Source organism: Mauremys reevesii, linkage group 9, assembly GCF_016161935.1.
Source record: "Mauremys reevesii isolate NIE-2019 linkage group 9, ASM1616193v1, whole genome shotgun sequence".
Classification (NCBI taxonomy): domain Eukaryota; kingdom Metazoa; phylum Chordata; order Testudines; family Geoemydidae; genus Mauremys; species Mauremys reevesii.
The window spans coordinates 51,370,289-51,376,288 of record NC_052631.1 but is presented as its reverse complement, the minus strand read 5'-3'; the positions used below and the strand labels follow the sequence as shown (position 1 = coordinate 51,376,288).

Below are 6,000 nucleotides of genomic sequence, written 5' to 3'. Positions count from 1 at the left end.
CTGGACTCTGCTCCCTGGGAGGAGCTCAAGGGACAGATTAAAACATCTGAAGGACCGGGAAGCAGCCCTCAGGCTGTAGTTTGCCTACCTCTGCTCTAGCCTGTCCCTGTGACACCCAGTGTAACACGGGGAGATCCACCTTCAATTCCCTTGTCCTGCCCAATACAGCGAAGGCATTAAAAACAGTATTGGGCTAATCTTTTAAAAATCAGCCTGTGGTAGTCTAGGAAATGGGTGAGGATGGCAGTTGGCAGCCACTGCTGCCATGCTTGTTGCCCGGGCCAAAATGCAGGGGACGGGGTTGTGGACTTCAGAAAAGTCATGAGGTAGGCAGTCTCCTTCTGCAGGTCCATAAGAATGGCTGTTCCAGCCCCAACGAGGAGCTGTGTGGTGGATTGAGGACCGTGGTTGGAATTGCAAGCTATCACCTTAAGAGTGTGTGTGATGAGGGGGTTCCCTGGTGCTGCTTTCAGGCTAAAGGTTCCTAGCAAAGCATGCAAGCAGATTCAGTTCTAGACAGACCCAGCTTAAAGCAAGTTGGGGTGATTTGTGCCTCAGTATCTTAGAGAGCAGCCTGTTTTTCTCTCTCTGTTTCTGTGTGTTAAGATTGACTTCTAAGTAATAAAGTAGTGTTACATTGTAACCTGCCAGAGAGAGTATTTATGTTTTTATCTAATTTCTCTTTGTGTAAGTCATGAGCATAACAAGCTGCCCCTTTGGAATTCCCTTTTGGGCTTCCCTTCTCACTATGCTCACAAGAAGCCTGGGTGCCACTGCTTACCCTAGCTGTGTCTGTGCTGTTCAGGGAAGGGAAGGCTCACACTAGGGGTCAGGGCCGGCTCCAGACCCCAGCACGCCAAGTGCGTGTTTGGGGCGGCATGCCGCGGGGGGCGCTCTGCCGGTCGCCAGGAGGGTGGCAGGCGGCTCCAGTGGACCTCCCGCAGGCGTTCCTGCAGAGGGTCCGCTGGTCCTGCGGCTTCGGTGGAGCATCCACAGGCATGCCTGCGGGAGGTCCACTGGAGCCGCGGGACCGGTGACCGGCAGAGCCCCCCCGCGGCGTGCCGCCGTGCTTGGGGCAGCGAAATCGCTAGAGCCGCCCCTGCTAGGGGTGAATGCTGCTGCTCCAATCTCCTGTTTGTCTTGCTGATGGAATTCTTCTGAGAGGATTGTGGGACATGAAGTGGCTGCTTCCCAGCCCCACTCCTACTGCGAGCTACAGAACCCTGAGTTGAGACAGCTTCCAGACATGGCACTGGCTCCACTTCTGCCTCCTTGCGTTTCACTCTTCTTGGCACTTCTAGGACCCTCTTTCCTTTCACTTGCTGGGCTCTGTGTCTCACAGTGTAGCGAAATATGGGGACATATTGCTTTTAAGGATAGACCCACTAGAAGTGTGTTTATGTTTCTCAACCACTGAGCATTGGCACCTCTGAAACATTTAGCGTGTGGCATGTATTTGTAAGTCTCCATCAAAAATAAAATTAATATTAATAACAAATCAAATGCCATCAATGAGAATCACTCTGGTGTGACAAACTCAATTTCCAGCCTATGGCATTCCCCAGTTCAGCATATTAATATCGTGCTGACCTTCCGAACCCTATCAGGGAGATCAGCCCGGTAGAATAAATAATAGAAGAGAGTTAGGGTCATCCACATGCTAGGGGTCGCTAATTCTGGATGGCCTAGATGAGTGTAGGGAAGCAGCGGTGACTTGGGGTACAATACAGAGAGCACTCCTGCTCACTGTGTCCTTTCACAAAATGTTGGCCATTGCCAAACTCCTCATTTCTCTGAAGAATAATTAGGTGAACAGTCTGCGCTAGTGCGGATCCTCCTAGCTCCACCAAACGGAGGCAATGATATCAGCATGGCACAAGGGGCCCAGTTTGAGTGTCCAGGTGCAGTGGTGCACTGACGGGACATGCATACACTTCAGCCAGTCTACTAGTAGTTCTCCAGTAATTTTACCCTTTCTCCAATTCATAAGAGAAAGATATGCTTGTAGATCACTCTCCCTACAGTTAGCTGCCATACTCCTAAAAGGCTTTGTATTCTTTGTGCTTATGCTAACAGCGTGTAACAATGATCCACACTTCCAGAATGCTTTGCTGTGTTCCTGCTAAACTTACTGTGAACTTCTGGTTCTGTGTATCCCTAGAATCTGTCAGAGATGAGATGTATGTTAAAATTTCCCAAATATAATAGTGTTTGGTACAGCTGGCACAGCAAGCTAGAGAGAAGATAAATGATTTTGACTGACACTTGACCAATATGTAATCAGTACCAAGCTAGGGCTGGGTCAGGATGTCTCTGGTTTGCTGATTTCTGGGAAACAATGTTCAAATCAAGATAAGAACTAGGTGTAATCTTCTGTTTGTTGTAAGCCAGGGTAATATATAATGAACAGACGTGAGCCCATAATTCTGGAGCAGTTTGAATGCTGCAAGACTCTGCTTCCCAGATCAGATTGGTAAAGTATTATCTCTTTCCTTTCTGGGTTGTGCTATTTTGTCTTTGACTAATAAAGCTGGCTGAGCCTGGGTTATTGGACATCTCATCAGTAATGTAGATGGAATCCAAACACTTCCAATCCCAAATCCCACACTACTTGGTTCTCCGCATGTTTCATGCTGCAGGCCATCAGGAAGGAAATTTCAAACTAGTGGCCCATGGAGCACTGCCTGAGAGCCAGTGATATGAACCCACTCTTGTGTATAGCTAACCAGTTGGCAAGTGGAATGTCTTGGAGGGAGAGAATGAACAGTCTGAGGCTGTCCTTAGCATAAAAATTATTGAACACTTTTTCAGTGGCTACTGCAAGTAAATCCCACCTGAAGGTCCTTTCTCTCATTAAATGTGACTCCCTATTCCCCTGGAGAGAGGGCTGTTTCCCCTCCAGAGCAGGAGTCTGTGCCAGTTGGAGAAAGGCAGCAGCTGATACAGGAAGCCAGGAAGCGGGTGGCTGGATGCTCTGGGTGCCTGGAACAGGGGACCAGGGATCACGCCCATCAAGAAAAATATGGGAATCCAGTACCTGATGTTTGATGGGCTCCAGCCCCTCCCATTTCACTTTATGTACTCAGATCTTTTGGGGGCCTCTCCTGAGCTCAGGGCCCCAGTACAATTGTCCATCGTTTCTTCCCCTCTTATCAGCTCTGGTGGGGACACCATGCTGCCACAGTTGCCTTGATTGTGCTGCTTCCTCAGCCTGCTGTGTATCTCCAAGACGGTAGTGAGTCTGCCCCGCCTCCTTCCCACAACCCCACCTCTTCCAGAGCCCAGGTGCTATCGCGCTCCCTCTGCACCTCACCCTGGGCTTCTCTGCATATACCCCTAACTCCAAAGCAAGTCCCCTTCCCAGTCAAGGTGAGCTTTTGCTGCCTCTGAAACACCAATGCCCCTAAGCTGCAGGAGGCCATGGGCCAGACTCCATCCCACACAGCTATAACCTTTTAAATTGAACACACATCCTCTTGGGTTTGCAATTCAAAGTGACACTGACAACACTGATGAATTTCTCTGCCCCTGCCAGAGCTCAGCCTCTCCCTCTGGTGGAGGTCATCCCCTCCCTGCACATTGCTAAGTTATCCATGGCACAGATGACTTATCCCTGCTCAGTCTCCCCCTCCTGCCCAGAGCCAAGCCCAGGACTGTGCTCCCAGTCTGCATCTCAGCAAGAAAGGAGAAACACTCCCAGTGTGCGCAATCAGGCACGGTCAGCATGACTCCCCCTTGATTGGGATACAATGGCATTGTTTTATGAACGTACTTACCAATTCCTCACCCCACACACTCTCTGGGTATCATTTGGGTTCTCCCTGGGGTTTGAACCTGGGCTCTCCGGAACTAAAGCACAAGCCACTGCATCTTGAACTGAAGGCATTCACCACTTAGTGGCTAGCTATAGCCACCTTATCTGCTCTCTGGGTCAGATACAGAGGGGAGGCATATTATACATACCACATAGTGGCACACAAGCACATGTACCCCTAGAACAGTAGGTTTATTGAAGGCAATGGTAGGATAGTTTGGCATGATCCTCCTGCTAAAATACTGGCATCATATGAGCCCCTACACTCATTCCCCACACCCACCAGATCACGATCCCTCTTGAGTGTCTGGAAGAGACAGAGGACGCTCTTATTATAATATGTGTTCCCTCCCCCACCACAGAAGAAACAGAGGCTAGATAATGCTTGAAAAACCATTAGAAAAGAACTAATATGGAGCTGTCTCCAAAGAGCCGCTTTCCCTATGTGGCGAGCGCCTGGTGGATTAACCTTTTGTATATGCAGAAATAGGAAATGAATAATTGAACAGTGCTTAGATGCAGCAATGTCTCCTGTCCCGCATGCTGTATCATCCAGATTCGCGGCTCACTTTACAAAACCTCTCCAGTGACACCTTTTAATTGGGATGTATGGAAGGATGGGGTGGGGAAAGGGTAATGAGTGTTCTTTGCCTAATCATGCCTAGCAAGAGGTGCTGTATGGTTTAATATAATTCTGTAAACAAAATGATACACAGCAGTGAAGCCATCAACAGCCATTTGATCCACCCCAGATTGGTGAAACAGCATTAATTAAATGTCCCCCCCCCGCCCCCGCCCCCAGCTATATCTCTCTGTCAGTACGACTGGCTTATAGCTACAGCTACAACCTTTCAAGTGGATCTGCGTGGCCGGGCCCCCTACATAGTTGCATGATCATCACCTTAGTTCTGTCTCTTTCCCAATTAACACACTGTGCAGTCCCTCCTTGCTTCTGTGACAGCCAAGTGAGGGAAATGTCCTTACAAATATACTCCCTTTACTCTTATGCATGTAATCCTGGGAATTCAGGAATACTCACAATGGAAGCACCCTCAGAGTGAGAAATCACTGTGGCATCCTAGTAGCACAGACGTATAATAAGAAAGAAACAAACTGGGCAAGAAGGGGGAGTGAGAATGGAGCGTGTGAGATCTTTGCAACCAAGCAGATTTTTCTCTGATTTATTCTGTTTCTTTCCCTGGAACATGTACTGTTTTCTTGCACTTACCCTTTGCGATGGCACATTGATGCAGATATTTTTCATCGCCATATCGGACTGTATTTCTAATTCGGTTCTTAATCTGTTCTCTAAACTCTGACATTTTTACAATTTCCCAGGTGAGCCTCAGGAATTCACAGCCGTCCAGGACAGTCGGTAGCAAACGTGATATAGTTCAACTGCCTGACTGGGGAATGCTCAGGACCCCTTCACACCACATCAACATGGCTAGCTGAGTGGTAGCTCTTTGGTTGGGGGTGTACCGTGTGGTGAATTCTGCTCCTTTTCTTAAAGGGACAGCAGCTAGCACAACACTTTATAAACTTCAACTGTTCCTGCACTGGTGAAGTATGTTTGGCTACCTGAGTTATTCCTGTAATTGCTGAGGCTAAGCCTGAATGAACACATCACATGTATGCAGTGTTGCTGTCGCCATGTCAGTCCCAGATATTAGAGAAACAAGGTGGATGAGGTTATACCTTTTACTGGACCAACTTCTGTCTCTCTTACCAACAAAAACAAAATTGTCTCCATTTACAAATTGTCAGTGATGGAGAACCCACCATGACCCTCAGTAAATTGTTCTAATGCTTAATTACCCTCTCTGTCAAAAATTTACACCTTATTTCCTGTCTGAATTTGTCAAGCTTGAACTTCCAGTTATTAGATCATGTTAGACCTTTCTCTGCTAGACTGAAGATCCCATTATTAATATTTGTTCCCCATATAGATACTTACAGACTGTGATCAGGTCACCCCTTAGCCTTCTTTTTGTAAAGCTAAATAGGCTGAGCTCTTTGGGTCTGTCACTCTAAGGCAGGTTTTCTAATCCTTGAATCATTCTCATGGCTCTTCTTTGAACTCTCTTCAATTTATCAGCATCCTTCTTGAATTGTGGGCACCAGAACTGGAAACAAGATTCCAGAAGCCGCCACAACAGTGCCAAATACAGAGGAAAAATAACTTC

General features: G+C 47.7%; 1 long non-coding RNA gene across 1 annotated transcript; it reads left to right on the top strand.

The window, feature by feature from the left end:
• The first annotated feature begins 2,172 nt into the window (after positions 1–2,172).
• On the top strand, positions 2,173–5,373 carry LOC120371532. The gene is made up of 2 exons (XR_005584427.1): positions 2,173–2,473; positions 5,153–5,373. It is a non-coding gene; the product is annotated as an uncharacterized LOC120371532 (long non-coding RNA).
• The last annotated feature ends 627 nt before the right edge of the window (positions 5,374–6,000 follow it).